This window comes from Schistocerca serialis, chromosome 7 (assembly GCF_023864345.2).
Source record: "Schistocerca serialis cubense isolate TAMUIC-IGC-003099 chromosome 7, iqSchSeri2.2, whole genome shotgun sequence".
Taxonomy (NCBI): Eukaryota; Metazoa; Arthropoda; class Insecta; order Orthoptera; family Acrididae; genus Schistocerca; species Schistocerca serialis.
Window position 1 is genome coordinate 29,691,727 of NC_064644.1, and position 21,944 is coordinate 29,713,670.

The window sequence follows — 21,944 nt, forward strand, 5'->3', positions numbered from 1 at the left end:
CTTACCCCTGATGACTGCTTCCACTCTCACAGGCATAAGTTCAATCAGGTGCAGGAAGGATTCCTCTGGAATGACAGCCCATCCTTCACGGAGTGCTGCACTGAGGAGAGGTATTGATGTCGGTCGGTGAGGCCTGGCACGAAGTCGGCGTTCCTAAACATCCCAAAGGTTTTCTACAGGATTCACGTCAGAACACTGTGCACGCCAGTTCATTACGGGGATGTTATTATCGTGTAACCATTTCGCCACAGGCCGTACATTATGAACAGGTGCTCTATCGTGTTGAAAGATGCAATCGCCATCCCCAGTTTGCTCTTCAACAGTGGGAATCAAGTAGGTGCTTAACACATTAACGTATTCCTGCGCTGTGATAGTGCCACGCAAAACAACAATGGGTGCAAGCCCTCCACCCCCCCCCCCCCCCCATGAAAAACACAACCACACCATAACACCACTGTCTCCGAGTTGAGTTTTATTGTTGGCACTACACGCTCGCCACGCAGAGTAGCCGCGCTCTTTCAAGTATCATGTAACGGACTGCGCGGCCCCTCCCGCCAGAGGTTCGAGTCCTTCTTCGGGCATGTGTGTGTATTGTTCTTAGCATAAGTTAGTTATAGAGACCGATGACCACAGCAGTTTGGTCCCTTAGGAATTCACACACTTTTGAACATTTTGAACACTACACACGCTGGCAGATGACGTTCACAGGACATTCGCCATACCCACACCCTGCTATCGGATCGCCACATTGTGTACCGAGTTTTTTCACCTTACACAACGTTTTTCTACTTTTCAGTCGTCCAATGTTTACGCTCCTTACACCAAGCGAGCCGTTGTCTGGAATTTACAAGCGTGATGTGTGGTTTATGAGCAGCTGCTCGACCATGAAATGCAAGTTTTCTCACATTAGCCTCACTGACATAGTACTTGCAGTGGATCCTGATGCAGTTTGGAATTCCTGTGTGATGGTCTGGATAGATGTCTGCCTGTTACACACTACGACCCTCTTAAACTGCCTGCGGTATCTGTCAGTCAACAGACGAGGTCGGTCTGAACGCTTTTGTGCTGTACGTGTCGCTTCACGTTTCCACTTAACTATCACATCGGAAAGAGTGAACCTGGGGATGTTTAAGAGAGTGGAAATCTCGCGTACAGACGTATGACACAAGTGACACCCAATCACCTGACCACGTTCGAAGTTTGGAGTTCTGCGGAGCACCCCATTCTGTTCTCTCACGTTGTCTAATGACTACTGAGGTCACCGATATGCGGTAACTGGTAGTAGGCGCAGCACAATGCACCTAATGTGAAAACGTGTGTTTTGGCTGGCGGGGGGTGGGGAGGGTGTCAGGATGCTTCTAGGCACACAGTGTATTGCTCAACCTGTGCCATCGATTTTAGAATGTTGCTCAACTGTGTGGGACTGAATAGGGAATAACAGGGTTTGTTAAACGTATGGAAAAGGCAACATTTCTCACTGAATCAATAAAAAAATGCTACTTGTTTAGTTCGTTGTCATCAACATAGAAGATAAGAAAGAAAAGAAAAAAGAAATACTCTTGGCACATGTAAGCTAATAATCGTCGAGTATAGTATTAGCAGATGTTTCCTCATAGTGTGTCCAAATTTCCGAATCCTTTCAATGATTTGTCTAGATTGGAACTGGTGCGTAGGTATATAGATTTAATATTGTAGTCAAACTACTCTTCTGAGCATGTTGGTGTTTAAACGCTGCAGTATATTCCTTGCACTGTCTCTTCTGTTTTACTTACTGAGTACTTTCTACCATAAGTAGATAAAGTCTGGCATTTATGACTTTTCTTTCTACTCAGTCTTAATATTACACTTTCATCTGTTATCCTTTTATCCTTTTCACTCTTTCATATTTTTATCCTTTTAGCTTTGTCAACCACATCGTGCGTTTACTTTAGTTTCACTCTGTAATCGTTTGCAGTTGTGTCGATCCCCAACGTCATTTCTTGGAGCTGCTCCCCATCGATAGCATCTTTCTTGTTCTGGTCTACAGACCGAAGAGTGATTTGAGGTAGCTTTCGACTCTAATCAATCCCATGCAAACCTTTTCGTCTCCGCATGAGGCCCACATCCATTTGAACCAATTCACGGTATTCATCCATTGGACTCCCTGTTACCCCCACCTACACTTCCATCTGGTATCAAACTGACAATTCCTTGAAGCCTCAGAATGTGCGTTATCAAGTGACCTGTCCTTTTAGTCAAGATGTGCCAGAAATTTTTTTTTCTCTCCACTTTGATTCGGTACCACCTCATTATTTACGCGTTCTACCCACGAAATCTTCATCACTTTCAAATGCTTCTATTATCCTCTTGTCTCAACTTTAGTCCACTTTACATTTACGTACGAGGCTATATCAAGCAAATATGTTCAGAAAAGGCTTCCAAACACTTAAATTTATACTCGATGTAAACAAATTCCAATTTTTAGGAAAAGTATTCATTGCTATAGCCAGTCAGCATTTCATATCCTTTCTTCTTTTCCGTCGTTAAGTTATTTGCCTCCCAAACAGGAAACCACATTTATTATCTTTACAGTCTCAAGAAGAATCATGTCGTCTCTTAATTTTAAACATCACATTCTTTGCTCACAAATATTTACCTTCTTTCCAGCTAATAAAAAGCACTGTCGTATTCTCTGATTATATACTGTACAGTGATAGACATTATTGCAATTCCATAAGGGTCGGTGTTCTGTCCTTCCAGAATTACAGAAGACAAAGGAAACGTTTCGACGTATATAGGTCGTCTTCAGATACAAAGCTAGAACAGAGGAGGACCATTATTCCCGCCGTCGTCAGCTGGTGCGCATCAAGAGTCACATCCATTATCAGTTGTATTGTGAGGCGTAATCACGCCTTCCAATTCATGTCAGTGGAAGCAACCGTCCTCCTTTACCTTAGAATCAGAGCTGAACATGGCGTAATTTTGTGGAAACTGGTATCTACAATTAAGCAGAATTCGTAATCCAGGTCGTTTTGTTCGTGGAATAATAATAATAATAATAATAATAATAATAATAATAATGATAATGATAATAATAATATTATTAAAGATCCCAATACCACAACAGATAAATGCAGACTTTGCAAACAACAAATAGAAACGGTAGATCACATCACAAGTGGATGTACAATACTAGCAAATACAGAATACCCCAGAAGACATGACAATGTAGCAAACATAATACATCAACAGCTTGCCTTACAACATAAACTTATAAAACAACACGTTCCCACATACAAGTATGCACCACAAAATGTACTGGAGAATGATGAATACAAATTATACTGGAACAGAACCATTATAACAGATAAAACAACACCACATAACAAACCTGACATCATACTCACCAATAAAAAGAAGAAATTAACACAACTAATCGAAATATCCATACCCAATACAACAAATATACAAAAGAAAACAGGAGAAAAAATTGAAAAATACATCCAACTGGCTGAGGAAGTCAAGGACATGTGGCATCAGGAAAAAGTTGACATTATACCAATTATACTGTCAACCACAGGAGTCATACCACACAATATCCACCAGACCATCAACGCAATACAGCTACATCCAAACTTATATATACAACTACAGAAATCCGTAATTATTGATACGTGTTCAATTACCCGAAAGTTCCTAAATGCAATATAACATATACCGTACAGTTAAAAGGTAGTGACGCTTGATCAAGGTCCGCGTCACTTTCCATTTTTAACCAGACTTAACGTCTGAGAAAATAAAGAAATAATAATAATAAAATTGAAGAAAGAATGAACGAAAGAAACGGGCAGCTTCGTTCACTATTAATTAAAACGTCGAGGGTCCCTTGTACCAAACCTAGCAAAACTTAAATCCTGAAGAAAAATTATCGGAAATGGCGGCCGACGACTTCCGTCATAAGAAGTCAAAGAGCACGAAGGAGAAGACTGACGTTGAGGGCACTCTCTTGGCCTGCAGTACGGAAGTTGGCTCATAGAGAAGGAAGAATGGGCATTGATCAACGGCATGAGGAAGCAGAAGGCGAAGGAAATCACTACATTAAAAACACACAAAGTGTATCCACAGGACAAGTTCGCAGAAATTGAAAAAGTGCCAGGACGATCTCTCCACTGGCCAAACGTTCCGGAATATTCCCACAGTCTGCATCTACATCTACATCGGCATGTACATGATGACTCTGGAATTAAGAATTGCCTCAGAAAGGGTTCATGGAACCATCTTTAGGCTACTTCTCTAGCTTCCCACTCTCGAAATGCGTGCGGGAAAACGAACGCTTAAATATTTCTGTGCGACCTCTGATTTCACTTATTTTGTTATGATGATCATGTCTCCTTATGTCGGTGAGCACCAACAAAATATTATCCTGCTCCGAGGGAGAAACCCATTTGTTTTAATGACTGCCGTCCCAATTCGTGTATCACATTCGTGACACACTCTCCCCTATTTCGTTATAACAAAAAACGAGCTGCCCTTACTTGAATTTTTTCGATGTTCTTCGACAGTTCTGACTGAAGCGGAAACTCACAAAAACAGCAGTACTCTAGGAGAAGGAGTACAAGCGAGGTGTAAGCACTCTCTTCAGTAGGATTCCCTGAAGGGGAATGTCAAGGGGGCGGTGGTGATGGGGAAAGCGCAGGATAACCAACGAAAGAATAATATTCTACGAGTCGGAGCATGAAATACTAGAAATTTAACCGTAGGAGGAAAGGTAGAAAATCTAAAAAGCGAAATTCTATGGCTCAATCTAGATATGGTGGGAGCCAGCGAAGTGAAATTGCAAGAAGATGAGGGTTTCTAGTGAATACAGGGCAGTATGAACAGCAGCAGAAACTAGTGCGACGGGAATAGGATGTGTTACGAATAGGAAAGTAGGGCAGAGAGCCGCAGTGAGCAATTCAGTGAGTGGGTTATTATCGTCAGATTCGACAGCAAACCGACGATATTTCAGGCATATATGCCGATGTCGAAGGCAGAAGATAAAGAAATTGAAGAAGATGTGGAGATTATGAACGGTTAATTCAGTATGTAAAGGGAGATGAGAATCTAATAATCATGTGGGACTGGGGCGCGGTTGTAGTGGCAAGAATAAAAGAATGTACGAGTATTTGTAAGAAGGAATGAAAGAGGAGAAATACTAATTGATGATAACTAATTGGAACGCTCAGCTGCCGACAGGTGTTGTTGACATACCTTGATGGGGATAGCTGAAAATGTGCGCCCCAACTGGGACTTGACCCGGGATCTCCTGCTTAAATGGCAGACGCTGTACCCATCTGAGCCACCGAGGACACATATGAATAGCGCGACTACAGGGACTTCCTCATCAAGGTATGTCAACAGCACCTGTCGGGAGCTGAAGGTTTCAATTAATTATCATTTATTCTACAGAAGCTGCACGGTCACCAATGATATCTGTTCTTTCGAGAACAGTTACTATCGTCATAAGTACTAATTGAGTTGTGCAATAAATTCGGATGGTAAGTGCGAGTAATCTTTCCAAAAATCACAACAGGGGGAGGTATACTCGAAAAGACCCGAGGACGCGGCAAGACTCCAGCTGAGATTCATCACGATCCGATAGCGATTCCGAAATCAGACACTGGATTGTAAGGCGTACCCACGAGCGGATATAGACCCAGATTGCAATTTAGTAACAATGAAGAGTAGAATGAAGACTAAGAAAATCATCCGGATGAATCAGTGTGGAAGGAATAAACATTGGGGATCACGAAGCTGAGGAAGTTTAGGAAATATGCTATCGTGGAAGCAAAATAACCCATGACGGACGAAGCAACGAAGATGTTGACCAGCACAGACAAAAGTGTCACTACTGACCAAGAGAAGTCTCCTGGTATCAAAAATAGGCCTTAGTTTGAAGACGAGTTTTCTGAAAATGTGAGTTTGGAGCACAGCATTGTATGGCAGTGAATCACGTACAGTGGGGAAAAAACTGAATAGAAGAGAATGGAAGTGTTTGAGATGTTTTGCTACTGAATGACGGTACAGAAGCCATCAGAACATCTCCGTGGTGCTAAAGGGAGGGTAAGAACGGTAGTGGATTTGAATACATCCAGCAAATAACAGAAGATGTTGTGTACATACCCTACTGGCCATTAAAATTGCTACACCACGAAGATGACGTCCTATAGACGCGAAATTTAACCTAGAGGAAGAAGATGCTGCAGTATGCAGATGATTAACTTTTCAGAGCATTCAAACAAAATTGGCGCTGGTAGCGACACCTACAACGTGCTGACATGAGGAAAGTTTCTAACCGATTTGTCATACGCAAACACCAGTTGATCGGCGTTGCCTGGTGAAACGTTGTTGTGATGCCTCGTGTAAGGAGGAGAAATGCGTACCATCACGTCTCCGACTTTGATAAAGGTCGAATTGCAGCCTGTCGCGATTGCTGTTAATCGTATCGCGACATTGCTGCTCGCGTTGGTCGAAATCCAATGACTGTTAACAGAATATGGAATTGGTGGGTTCAGGAGGGTAATACGGAACGCCGTGCTGGATCCCAACGGCCTCGTATCACTAGCAGTCGAGATGACAGGCATCTTATCCGCATAGCTGTAACGGATCGTGCAGTCACGTCTCGATCCCTGAGTCAACAGATGGGGACGTTTGCAAGACAACAACCATCTGCACGAACAGTTCGACGACGTTTGCAGCAGCACGGACTATCACCTCGGAGACCGTGGCTGCGGTTACCCTTGACGCTGCATCGCTGACAGGAGCGCCTGCGATGGTGTACTCGACGACGAGCCTGGGCGCACGAATGGCAAAACGTAATTTTTTCGGATGAATCCAGGTTCTGTTTACAGCATCATGATGATCGTATCCGTGTTTGGCGACATCGTGGTGAACGCACATTGGAAGCGTGTATTCGTCATCGCCATACTGGCGTCTCACCCGGCGTGATGGTATGGGGTGCCATTGGTTACACGTCTCGGCCACCTCTTGTTCGCATTTACGGCACTTTGAACAGTGGACGTTACATTTCAGATGTGTTACGACCCGTGGCTCTACCCTTCATTCAATCCCTGCGAAACCCTACATTTCAGCAGGATGATGCACGACCGCATCTTGCAGGTCCTGTACGGGCCTTTCTGGATACAGAAAATGTTCGACTGCTGCCATGGCCAGCACATTCTTCAGATCTCTCACCAACTGAAAACGTCAGGTCAATGGTGGCCGAGCAACTGGCTCGTCACAATACGCCAGTCCATAGTCTTGATGAACTGTGGTATCGTGTTGAAGCTGCGTGGCCAGCTGTACCTGTACACGCCATCCAAGCTCTGTTTGGCTCAATGCCCAGGCGTATCAAGGCCGTTATTACGGCGAGAGGTGGTTGTTTTGGGTACTGATTTCTCAGGATCTATGCACGCAAATTGCGTGAAAATGTAATCACATGTGACATTTTTGCTGTGAATACCCGTTTATCATCTGCATTACTTCTTGGTGTAGCAATTTTAATATCCAGTAGTGTATGTTATTCTAAGATGAGGAAGCTGGCAAGAAATTCGTGACTGACAGGATCATACTAATTAGGAAACTGATGGCTCAAAACTAAATAAAAATAAATAATAAACCATGTCTTCTCAGACCCTCGTTTTCCTTCAGTACGCTCTCAGCGTTTTCCTAATTTGCTGTGCTACTACAGAATGATAACTGTGTGATAATTAATGGCGCTACTATGTTTTTGTTTAAATACGCTTTGACTCCTACCGCGCGGCGCCCGAAGAGCAGTTTCTGTGGAGCGCCAGGGAGACGCGCTCCGGAGAATGAAATCAAAATACGGGCCGCAGACGCCGAGTGAATTTCCTCGAACCACTGCAGACCGGTCCTAATCTATAGTGCCATTCCGTGGCCTTATAGCCCCTCCGCATCAGAGCAAATGAAAGGACACGAAGCAGGCGGCTATTCATAACATGGAACTTAGGTTTGGGAAATATTTCCTCTCGCTGCGCATCCATTTCCAGGGCTTTTCGCAAGTTCTGCACAAGGAACCCCTCGCGTTCTCGGGAGAGACTTCGCCGCATTCGCCGCTCCGTAATACCCCTAATTACGGGGACCGACGACCGCTGCTCAGGCACCGTAGTTCCTGGCTCTTCCCTTCATCTGAATTGCAATCTAAGTACCTTCCGAGAGTAACTGCCGTCCGCAGCGATAGCCAATGAGCTTCGGTCCGTCTGTTTTCTGTCCGTCCATTTCTTCTCTCCCTTAGAGACTGAATCGCCGATGCCAGTGTTTCGGTGTTCTGTTGGGTACCCTACTCAAACGGGTAGATCTTACTTTGCTTTGTGACAGACACACAGAAAAGACGTGGAGTGCATGGAGATTACTGGCCGATCACTATCTACCTTTTCGTGGCACTGGATCGCTGTTCTGGTAAACAACATCGATGAGCGGTGGAAAGCACTTCATCGAACTGGCGAGTATTTGGTGGAACTACGACGTGTCTTCCGATGTTCTTATTAACATATGCCGTAACCAGCTAGGTCTGTGGCATTGCACGTGGGTAAGCAACGTCGAGTGAATTGAACAGACCTTTTAGAAGATAGACGGTAGTGCTAGAACTGAAAGGAACACTGGAAACACAGCACGTGATGGTTAGAATTCCATGCCAGTCAGTAAGGCAACACAAAAATTACACATCCGTGAGACACTCACCATGAAGATCTTAGGTTTCAGCCTTCCGAACTTCTCACTGCAGAATCTCTTAATCTGGCCGACAGTGGCCAAACACACACACACACACACACACACACACACAAACACACACACAGATTCAGTCGGGAATGGTAGTAAGAAAGAATCCCGGTAAGCCTCCGAATGGGCTCGAAACCCTAATTCTACCTTCAAGGCCTTTTCGCGTGGGCCGGCCGCGGTGGCCGTCCGGTTCTGGCGCTGCAGTCCGGAACCGCGGGGCTGCTACGGTCGCAGGTTCGAATCCTGCCTCGGGCATGGGTGTGTGTGATGTCCTTAGGTTAGTTAGGTATAAGTAGTTCTACGTTCTAGGGGACTGATGACCTCAGAAGTTAAGTCGAATAGCGCTCAGAGCCATTTGAACCTTTTCGCGTGGTAATCGTAGGAGGAAGGAATATAGTGTTTCATTATTCTAGAAACGTACGCTCCCGGGACTTTAACAGTAAACACAGGAGTCGGTAGTCATCTCTGTGATGCTTTCGTGCTTACTAATCGAAACCTTAACGGAACACGGCAGGTTCGAATCCTGCCTCAGGCATGGATGTGTATGATGTCCTTAGGTTAGTTAGGTTTAATTAGTTCTAAGTTCTAGGCGACTAATGTCCTCAGAAGTTAAGTCGCATAGTGCTCCGAGCCATTTGAACGGAACACGCTGCTCTTCCTTGCATTATCCCAGGCTGGCGAGCAGTATTCGGGTGTTTTGTAAGCTACCTCCTTTGTGATTGGGCTACATTTATAGAGGATTTTTCCAACAAAGTCTGGCATTCGCCATGCCTGCGAGTACTTTTGAATGGTCATTCCACTTCATATTGCTCCATACGGATGCTCCCCCATATTTTATGGTCTACTACAACCAGACGAAAGTACAATCCTCCGGCCATAACTGTGGGTTCTTTGATGCTTTGGGAAGTGGCGTATCGAACTACAAAATGTGAAATATTACTTCACTTTATTCCTTGAATTTTGGTGAACGAAAGTCTCCTCTATAAGAATCAACATAGATTCCACAAACGGAGATCCTGTGAAACTTACCTCGCTCTGTTCCTCCATGAGATCCGAAGCGAAGTAGACAACAGCCCTCAGGTTGATGCCGTGGTCCTTGACTTCAGGAAAGCATTTGATACCGTCCCGCACTGCCTTTTTGTGAAAAAAAATTACGTGCTTACCGAGTATCGGAGCAGATTTGCGAATGGACGCAAGACTTCCTTGCAAAAAGAACCCAACAAGTCGCTCTCAACGGGACAAAATAGACAGATGTAAAGGTTATTTTGGGAGTACCCCAGGGAAGTCTGATAGGACTGTTACTGTTTACAATTCATATTAGTGATATAGTAGAAGGCATCGAATGCTTTTTAAGGCTTTTCGCAGATGATGTGGTTGTCGATAGCAAAGCAGCAACGCCAGAAGATACTAACGATTTGCAGAATGATCTCCAGAGAATTGTTGAATGGTGTAGGCTCTGGTAGTTGACCCTGAACGTAGATAAATCTGACGTACGGCCTTGCTGGACGGCCTGGACACTGGCAAGGTCGCACTGCAGTTGTCAACCTCGGACCAACGCCTTGCTGCATCAATAACCTCTCTTCAAACGCGCAAGCTGTTCTGCGCAGATGCTCCTTCCTTGCTCTTAATGGTCTTCTGCTAGCCGGCGAGGAATCTAGTGGGCGCACGATTTTGAGTTCCCCAAAAGGCAGACGAGTGTTTCAGCACAGACGTGGGGTAGTGGAACGAGATGATTGACTGTGCTCTGTCGATCACCTCCAATGAGAGTGTCCGCACGTTCCAGCATTCCTGGAGTCACAGCTGTGTGTGGCAGGCGTAAGCGGGAGATCGGACAGGTTAGCGCAAAGTCGTTGCGATGACGACAGACGCATCGCCCAACGTCTCACCGTGCTTTTGTTCACTGACAGGTCTCCACAAACATTCTGCAAGCACTTATGATTATCTGCAATGCTCCTGTTTTCCGCCAAAAGAAACTTAACAACATCTCTCTGCTTGGAACAACAACCGCTACAGAAACCAATTAGAACGCTACTTATTTCGCTGCCACCTATCGGAACTTCAAGAAACTATAGGGGCTAAAGCAGGAGTATTCCACGCTGTTCCACAACAAACTCCGTTATTTTTCAACCAAAATTGGCCGAGATAAGAAATTTAATTAATTACTGAACATCATTCGTACGTCATTACTCTATAACGAGCCACTGTATACCACAGGTCTCTTGTACAAAAATACTGAGAAAATATCCCTGAACCAAACCTGAAATTCTGTTGGTGGCGTTCTGATCAATCCTGAAAATGTAACTGTTGTTGATTAGCAATAATAGATACGGAGGGAAAATTATTGCACTATATGAAAAGAAAACGTAAATTACTTACGAACTACACCGTGCACACACTTCAATAAACATGTAAATGCAACTACAGGTATTCAGATTTAGCTAATGACATGTGCAATACGACTGTCATCATTGGCGATGACGTGGCGGAGACGAATAGCGAAATTGTGCATGATGCGCTGAAGTGTCGGAAAATGCCTGCTGTCGATGACCTCCTGAATGGCTGTTTTCAGCTCAGCAGTGGTTCTGGGGTAATTGCTGTACACCTTGTCTTTAATATAGCCCCACAAAACGAAGTCGCATGTGTTCAGATCCGGAGAATATGGCGGTCAATAGAGGCCCAAGTCAGCGGCCTCTGGGTACCCCTGAGCCAGAAGTTGCAGCATTAGAAAATTGTAGCGAAATGCAGGAAGATCTGCAGCGGATAGGCACTTGGTGCAGGGAGTGGCAACTGACCCTTAACATAGACAAATGTAATGTATTGCGAATACATAGATAGAAGGATCCTTTATTGTATGATTATATGATAGCGGAACAAACACTGGTAGCAGTTACTTCTGTGAAATATCTGGGAGTATGCGTGCGGAACGATTTGAAGTGGAATGATCATATAAAATTAATTGTTGGTAAGGCGGGTACCAGGTTGAGATTCATTGGGAGAGTGCTTAGAAAATGTAGTCCATCAAGAAAGGAGGTGGCGTACAAAACACTCGTTCGACCTATACTTGAGTATTGCTCATCAGTGTGGGATCCGTACCAGGTCGGGTTGACGGAAGAGATTGAGAAGATCCAAAGAAGAGCGGCGCGTTTCGTTACCGGGTTATTTGGTAACCGTGATAGCGTTACGGAGATGTTTAATAAACTCAAGTGGCAGACTCTGCAAGAGAGGCGCTCTGCATCGCGGTGTAACTTGCTCGCCAGGTTTCGAGAGGGTGCGTTTCTGGATGAGGTATCGAATATATTGCTTCCCCCTACTTATACCTCCCGAGGAGATCACGAATGTAAAATTAGAGAGATTAGAACGCGCACGGAGGCTTTCAGACAGTCGTTCTTCCCGCGAACCATACGCGACTGGAACAGGAAAGGGAGGTAATGACAGTGGCACGTAAAGTGCCCTCCGCCACACACCGTTGGGTGGCTTGCGGAGTATCAATGTAGATGTAGATGTAGAATGCGGTCCCGAAAGTGCTCCTCCAGGACATCCAGCACTCTCCCGCTTCGATGAGGTTGAGCTCCGTCTTGCATGAACCACATCTTGTCGACATCAAGGTCACTTTGGATCATGGTGGTAAAATCATCTTCGAGAAACTTCACGTACCGTTCGGTAGTCACCGTGCCGTCAGGGAATATCGCACCGTTTATTCCGTGACTGGACATTGCACACTACACAGTCAGCCATCGAGGGTGAAGACACTTCTCGATTGCGAAATGCGGATTCTCAGTCCCTCAGATGCTCCATCAAAATGAAAATGGGTTAATCGCTAAAGCAAACTGTTCAGAAGTTATAACGATTTAATTTTTTATAATTTAATAACTGTCATTCTGAATCTGTATCTACATTGTATTACCCAAGTAGGTACTGGGAGTCATAAAATAGGTGGTAGATGTTGGGATGTCATGTTCGCAATTATTAGCTTAATGTTACAAATTCAGAAAATCACTATCTGTCAATTTCACACCACAGAAAAATATTCATACACAAATTGCACATCTCGGCTCAACAGCTTTCATTAATACAATTAGTAGTTGGATTCCCTCCTTGGTAGCATACGGTCATCCGCAATTTACAATCCATTAGTTACACTTATTGCGTCACCAGCAGCACAAATACAACGCGCTCGTGGATTCATTTGCTCATCTGGAAAACACAGGACATTACAAGCGGGCCGAGACACGAAAACTATAATACCTTTACATGGCATACCGAAAATGATGGACAAATTACGTTTTTAATGGAACATTTAAGGTGGATGACCTTTAGTCACGCAATGCTCCGTACTTGGGGATAGAAGCTTCCTCAGACACTCTAGTCAACTAATTAAAAGTGACAACTTTTTACTTTAGCGTTCCCAGCTTGGTTTAAATAAAAAAAACGTCCTACAGTAGCATCTAATATACAATCTGAACTACTACAACAAAATTCTTCTTAAAAGTGAGAGCTTGGAAAGGGGTGTTGCACCCTCGCTGCGAGTAAAGACCTTAGCTAAAGTTATTACCGTTTGTAATAGGCATAACCTATATGCAGTGTAACATAATTATTTCCAAATGGGAAATGTACAACTTACACATGGCATACACACGTACAACCGGCTACGCGATATAAATGATGTCCAATACATGTATTTCTTTCCGTAAAATGTGATCCACAAAGCGCCAAACAACAGCGGTCTTTTTTCGAACACAGCTGCAGCGTATGACATGGACAAGTTACCACGTGGAAACGTTACAGTAAAATGTGATCATTCATGGGTGACCGTAATTAAACTACCTTCATGCCACCTGTAAGCTTCGTTCTGAGACAATTGTTCCACATGGAAATACGATATGTTGGGAACCAAACCTCGGACCTACTCGACAGGTAAAAAAATGGTCGCATGACTAGAGAGTTCCTTTAACACAACTCGGAAAACTGAAATCACATTATGAGCGGCAAAACATCACTGACCAGAGTCAGGTCCGATGGTGACGTAATTTTCATCCATACCAGCTTCACCGCAATCACAGAGGAGCGGACAGTGAAATTCGCAGTTACAAAATTAGCAGTCTGGTAGTTAATGAGCAAAATAGACCGTACCACTTGCATTCAGGAAGTTTTTGGGTGAATTTCATCTCTCGATATAGATGTTCCCTCCTGGAAATTCATTTACTATTGTACACATACAACAGGATTTCGCTGGGAACAGCTTGGTCCAGTAAATCCGCAGCGTATCGCGCTACACGAAATTTCCGAGACACGTGATGATAAAAAGTCGTATATCCAGTACCACAACTATTAATGCGGGAGGTTACCATTGGCACCACACACTACAATGGCACTGTTGGTGCCCTCACACTCTAGTCCCTTTCCAAAGGCAACTCCTCTTTCGTAAGGCGATTCTTCCCATTCGTCCAGATGCAGCAGACAACCCTGCCTCATTTTCCGCCAAGGCTTCAACTCGGAAGCGACCACTCTGCTGAGAACGAAAGATTTCATAACATCAGATAATAAGGAATGTGTTGACTCTAGATGGAGTTGTTCTTTTGCGAACCATGATTGCTTGGCAGAGAATGTAAGAGAATTCTTTGAAAAAAAAACTTTCTTATCTATTTATAATTGATTGTAACACCCAAATCTTTCAGTGCAAGTTCTGATTTTCCACATTTTACCACGATTCTTATTTCTCTTTTTGAAAGTGGAAGGTATAAAGTTAATTCAGAGAAATATTTTATATCAAAAGTTCTTGAAAAGATTTGTAACACTGGGAACCTCCTTCCTTTTAATAGGTAGGCTATTCGGTAAGTAAGGTCTGATCAGTCGCGAAAAGGAAACCACTACGAAAAAAACAACTGCTTTATCTACAACAGTTAGCTACACATTCCAGCACATTGTGTACACAGTCGCTAGTCTGACTTAGACATTTGTCGTAGTGTTGCACGAACTTCCCACTACCCTTGTCATAGAAGGCAGCCACCTGTGCTTCCCGTAAATTCTCTAAAATCGTTCAAATGGCTCTGAGCATTATGGGACTTAACATCTATGGTCATCAGTCCCCTAGAACTTAGAACTACTTAAACCTAACTAACCTAAGGACAGCACACAACACCCAGTCATCACGAGGCAGAGAAAATCCCTGACCCCGCCGGGAATCGAACCCGGGAACCCGGGCGTGGGAAGAGAGAACGCTACCGCACGACCACGAGCTGCGGACCAAAAATCGTCTACAGCTCGTTGTCTGTGTCAAACGATGTTTTCATAGCCAGCGGCTCTTGTAAGTAGAGATGAAACTCAGAGGGAGTCAATTCCGGCTGTATCGTGTGTGATCAAACACTTCCCATCGGAAACGCTGCAGGAGCATTTTCATTGCCCCTGCAGAGTGCGGAAGAGAATTGTCATGAAGAAGGAAACGCGTGACAGTTATGTTGGTATGTGGGCTGCATGACATCAGGTGAAATCTCCCACCAGTCCCTGATACTTGGCATGAGACGCTATTTGTCTAGACTACTTCACGTGCTCAGCGTACGTTCAGAACCAAAAAGAACGACACGATCTACGGCCGTCCTAGAGACACTGACCAACACAGTTGTTCAAAGTTTCATCTGATTTTCATTGCGGTATCCACAAGAGTGGACGATCAAGAACGAAATGCTCGTATTAAGAAGGGTGTAAGACAAGGCTGTAGCCTTTCGCCCCTACTCTTCAATCTGTACATCGAGGAAACAATGATGGAAATAAAAGAAAGGTTCAGGAGTGGAATTAAAATACAAGGTGAAAGGATATCAATGGTACGATTCGCTGATGACATTGCTATCCTGAGTGAAAGTGAAGAAGAATTAAATGATCTGCTGAACGGAATGAACAGTCTAATGAGTACACAGTATGGTTTGAGAGTAAATCGGAGAAGGACGAAGGTAAAGAGAAGTAGTAGAAATGAGAACAGCGAGAAACTTAACATCAGGATTGATGGTCACGAAGTCAAGGAAGTTAAGGAATTCTGCTACCTAGGCAGTAAAATAACAAATGACGGACGGAGCAAGGAGGACATCAAAAGCAGACTCGCTATGGGAAAAAAGGCATTTCTGGCCAAGATAAGTCTATTAATATCAAATACCGGCCTTAATTTGAGGAAGAAATTTCTGAGGATGTACGTCTGGAGTACAGCATTGTATGGTAGTGAAACATGGACTGTGGGAAAACCGGAACAGAAGAGAATCGAAGCATTTGAGATGTGGTGCTATAGACGAATGTTGAAATTTAGGTGGATTGATAAGGTAAGGAATGAGGAGGTTCTACGCAGAATCGGAGAGGAAAGGTATATGTGGAAAACACTGATAAGGAGAAGGGACAGGATGGTAGGACATCTGCTAAGACATGAGGGAATGACTTCCATGGTACTAGAGGGAGCTGTAGAGGGCAAAAACTGTAGAGGAAGACAGAGATTGGAATACGTCAATCAAATAATTGAGGACGTAGGTTGCAAGTGCTACTCTGAGATGAAGGGGTTAGCACAGGAAAGGAATTCGTGGCGGGCCGCATCAAACCAGTCAGTAGACTGATAACCAAAAAAAAAAAAAAAAAGATCCATTTCGCACCAGATCGAACCTTAGTTTTCGAATAGCCCTAGTAATGGCCAACCAGTCCTTCTACGCATCAGTAAGCCTCCTCCCACTTCGCGATGAACTCAGAATGAGTAGCTTCTGTTCGAATTTTTTGCACGTCCTCTGTCAATCCTACCAGGTAGGAATCGTATCGAGGGGTTAGAGACATGGAGTCATTGTGGAAAATGCAAGCTCGAACATATATGCAGATCCTAGTCACTCCCATAAGTTTCACTGTCGTACTTCACCAGCAGCGGCACATGTGCAGTATCCTCAGTACACTTCATTGCAATTGTCTGTCATTTGTCAGAACATGTTCTACATATTTGCGACTGCATTATGTGGGAGCTAAGTGAATACAAACATCAGAAAATTGTTGCCTCTCGTATTGTCGGTGCCTCCGTAACCAATGGAGCCGAAACGCTCGGTGTTTCAACAGGCACCACATCGAGGTTTATACTGCGCACAGTGAAAACGAAAAAAAAGACAGCTCCGCAAAATTACAACGCGCAAGTAAGTGTGAGTTGAGTGATCGTGAGGGACGGTCATTCGAGAGGACATTGGAGAAAAATAAGTAGACGGCAGCTGCAAAAGTGACTGCGGAACTAAATTTCGCAGTAGTGACCCCTGTCAGCACCAAAACAATGCAAAGGGGGCTCCATAAGCAGGGAATTGCAACACGAGCTGGAATTCGAAAACCACATACCTGTAATTACAATGTCCGTAACAGGAAAATGTGGCTCCGAAGCCATAAAACATTGATCATGGAGCAATGGCAGGAAGTCATTTCGCCGGATAGGATTTGTTTCAAACGATTTCCAACTTCTAACCGAGTCCCAGTCCCAACAGTGAAACATGGCAGAGGCTCAGTGATTTGAGAGGTCACATCGTGGTATACCATGCGCCCTGCGCATACTCCGCAAGTTCGCATTACTGCCATGTGATCAGTTTGGCTGATCACACCCATCCCGCGATACAACGTCTGTCCTTCAGTGGCTAGGCTGTGTTCACACATGTTGCGTCGTCCAAGACTGATTTTTCGACTACTAGGATGATCGCATCCCCTCCGCTGACCACAGTCACAAGTTCTGTGATCAACTTTGAAGGCAAGCTCGCGTGATCACTATTCTCCTCCATTATGGTTACCTAAGCTTGCCATTATTTTACGGGAGGAATGGTATAAGATTCCCTTGAAACCCATACGTGACCTATAGCCTGTTTACCCATTCCGAGACGAGTGGAAACTGTATTGAATTCCTGTGGTTTTCTCACAGAGTATTGTTCATGATAATGTATTGTGTTCTCGATCTTTCCATATTTTTGTGCGACCCGGTACATTGCTCCACTACTTTGGAAAATTTTCTTCAGTGGATTTGTTCCATCATATGAGTGTACTTCTAAGTATACGCTGTTCCTACAACACCTTCTACGCCATCGTTTCAGTTTAAACGGTTCCATTATCCATAGGTACTTAGTGTATTCGACATCATGTAAGTGGGTTTCATTTATTATATAACCAAAACAGAATGGAATTCTCTTCGTGGTCATGTACAAGAACGGACCCTTTTCAGTTTTATCATGTCGGTGTTAATCTTTAACACGAAGATTTACAATTCCGTTTGGACTGTGGCTGATTTCTATAGTCGTAAAGAAACATCTTCTCCAAACAATCTAAGAAGGCTGCTCACGTTGTCTTCTAAGCCACATGTACTTTTCAATAATAGTTAAACGCCTGTCACAGAGCCCTGGGGCGCGTTTTATGCAACTGCGCTTTCATATGATTATATCCCGTCAAATTCCATCATGTGAGAGCTTCCTGTTGGTAAAACAAGAATCCATTCACATATCCATTTTCCATATTGAAGTAGTTGATTTGAAGGAATTTTTGAGTATCAGAAACATGATTAGTGACGAAAGCACTATGAAAATTAAGGACCCCTTATTATACGAGCTAAACCACAGTCACCGACGAAAGAGCTCGTAGAAAGCAGATGAGCCCAGGCAGAGACAGTATTCCTCACCAGTCATTAGTGTACTAATGCCAAGGATAAACCTGACGTCTAAGAGGAGATTTATGAGAATGAATGATCAGAGCACAACATTATCTATGAGTCAAGGGCAGTGCGTGAAACCTGAAACGAAAATTTCCTGGCAGATTAAAACTGTGTGCCAGACCGAGATTCGAACTCGGGACTTTTGCCTTTCGCGGGCAAGTGCTCTACCAACTTTTTTATTCATTTTTTTATTTTTTAAATCTCATTTTGTTCGTTTTTTTCGTTGTTTCTGCTCGGGGCGGACGTCGCAAGACACCCGTTCCAGTTCGTCGTTTATCCATTACCTCAGTTTCTTTTATTACAGACGGCAGCTAACCCTCTGATCGAACACGCTGAGCTACCGTGCCGGCAAGCCAACTGAGCTACCCAAACACGACTCACGCCCGGTCCTCACAGCTTTACTTCTGCCAGTACCTCGTCACCTACCTTCCAAACTTTACAGAAGCTCTCCTGCGAACCTTGCAGTTTGGAAGGTAGAAGAAGAGGTACTGGCAGAAGTAAAGCTGTGAGGACGGGGCGTGAGTCGTGCTTGGGTAGCTCAGTTGGTAGAGCAGTTGACCGCGAAAGGCAAAGTTCCCGAGTTCGAGTCTCGGTCCGGCACACAATTTTAATCTACCAGGAAGTTTCATATCAGCGCACATCCGCTGCAGAGTGAAACTCTCACTCCTGAAACGAAGTTAATCCAAGCTTTTAGATGTGGTGTCGCAGAAGGATGCTGAAAATGAAGTCGAGGCTATTGAGAGTAGCTGTGATGGGATTCCCTTTTGAATCTCCAGGCAATAATACTTGGATCGAAGTAACTGAGTGAAGGGACAGTATTATAGGACATGTGTTACAACAGCAGGGAATAACTGGCGTGGACTAGAGGTAGCCGTTAATAGCTGGAATTGGTAGAACAAGACAAAGATTGGAATGAATACAAGCAATAATTGACGATGTTACAAAATAGTCACACACGAGATGCAATAAAACAAATATAATTTCGTAACCGATTTTGGGAACTGAGTGTCCATGTTATTAAGGTAATAACTATCGCAAATAATGAGGTGGTTATAACCCTGTGAAGCAAAGCACATGTCCCGATATCGATTAAGGCATTAAACTTCTTTTATGCAACTGATCGCCGATTATTCCAGATATACATTTACCGTTACTGGAGATGGAAAAAATACTAAAATATTTGAGGATGTTAAGTGCAACCTGAGCTTAAGAGATTGCTACAGGATACGAAATCGTGTCTGACCGCATGAAGTCGAAGACTAATGACGCAAATAACAGTACTTAAATTACATAATTAGTGACTAATCATCACATATCGTCTTTTTGTCACTAGATTCATTCGAAAGCTAATTCCAACAACGCTGTAAGTCTGTCTCTTCGGAGGTCACCAACAGAAATATCTGTGTGTCCAATACAGGGCTATTACAAATGATTGAAGCGATTTCATAAATTCACTGTAGCTCCATTCATTGACATATGGTCACGACACACTACATATACGTAGAAAAACTCATAAAGTTTTGTTCGGCTGAAGCCGCACTTCAGGTTTCTGCCGCCAGAGCGCTCGAGAGCGCAGTGAGACGAAATGGCGACAGGAGCCGAGAAAGCGTTGTCGTGCTTAAAGTGCACTCATATCAGTCAGTCATAATAGTGCAACGACACTTCAGGACGAAGTTCAATAAAGATCCACCATCTGCTAACTCCATTCGGCGATGGTATGCGCAGTTTAAAGCTTCTGGATGCCTCTGTAAAGGGAAATCAACGGGTCGGCCTGTAGTGAGCGGAGAAACGGTTGAACGCGAGCGGGCAAATTTCACGCGTAGCCCGCGGAAGTCGATTAATAAAGCAAGCAGGGAGCTAAACGTACCACAGCCGACGGCTTGGAAAATCTTACGGAAAAGGCTAAAGCAGAAGCCTTACCGTTTACAATTGCTACAAGCCGTGACACCCGATGACAAAGTCAAACCCTTTGAATTTTCGGCGCGGTTGCAACAGCTCATGGAAGAGGATGCGTTCAGTGCGAAACTTGTTTTCAGTGATGAAGCAACATTTTTTCTTAATGGTGAAGTGAACAGACACAATGTGCGAATCTGGGCGGTAGAGAATCCTCACGCATTCGTGCAGCAAATTCGCAATTCACCAAAAGTTAACGTGTTTCGGGCAATCTCAGGGTTTAAAGTTTACGGCCCCTTTTTCTTCTGCGAAAAAAACTTTACAGGACACGTGTATCTGGACATGCTGGAAAATTGGCTCATGCCACAACTGGAGACCGACAGCGCCGACTTCATCTTTCAACAGGATGGTGCTCCACCGCACTTCCATCATGATGTTCGGCATTTCTTAAACAGGAGATTGGAAAACCGATGGATCGGTCGTGGTGGAGATCATGATCAGCAATTAATGTCAGGGCCTCCACGCTCTCCCGACTTAACCCCATGCGATTTCTTTCTGTGGGGTTATGCGAAAGATTCAGTGTTTAAACCTCCTCTACCAAGAAACGTGCCAGAACTGCGAGCTCGCATCAACCATGCTTTCGAACTCATTGGTGGGGACATGCTGCGCCGAGTGTGGGAGGAACTTGATTATCGGCTTGATGTCTGCCGAATCACTGAAGGGGCACATATCGAACATTTGTGAATGCCTAAAAAAACTTTTTGAGTTTTTGTATGTGTGTGCAAAGCATTGTGAAAATATCTCAAATAATAAAGTTATTGTAGAGCTGTGAAATCGCTTTAATCATTTGTAATAACCCTGTACTTAGTAGTGTCGGCTCACAAACAGCCGTGATCAATCAAAGTGCTGCTTATCAAGTTGAGAAGAAGCCACCACTCAGTAGTCACCGGGGACTTATGTTTTGGATTCTGGAAAGGAGAAACCGGTAAAACCTTACACCCGAGGACTGAAAGAAATCACGCACACCTCGAGGAATGACTTTATCATGTCACTGTAAGTAAACATTAGTCTGTATGCATATAATATCACATCATCACGCTGGCAGTGACCTGTTTATTCTTCCTTTATTCCGCTTATTCGTTAAAAGAATCACTTGAAAATCCTATTGGCACTTTGTTGACGTTGAATGAAGTATAGTAAAAACGCCTTTTTGATATTCTGTGACTCTTGTCGTCTTACAACATATAATTCGAAAGCCAAATGTAGCAGATCATGTGCACTGTATAAGGAGAAAGAAACAGAAAGTTATCATGTGAGGTTTATAAGGGTACCACGTTACTCAGTGGCATTTAAACAGACGTGCTGAATTAAAGTGACAGAAAATATAATCTGAATATAAAATCACAGTGATCAATTCACTGAGGTGACAATGAAAGACGTGAAGATAAAGTATCTAACAGCTTCACTCTTACTGCTGGAGTCGGACAGAATGCAGCTTTCTTTACAGTGCCGTTTAACTTACCATTAGATAAATTGTTAGGCTTACAAAACAGACGTCAAGTAAGTATGAGCAATTGTAGATGATATTGCAATTTTGGCCAAAAATATG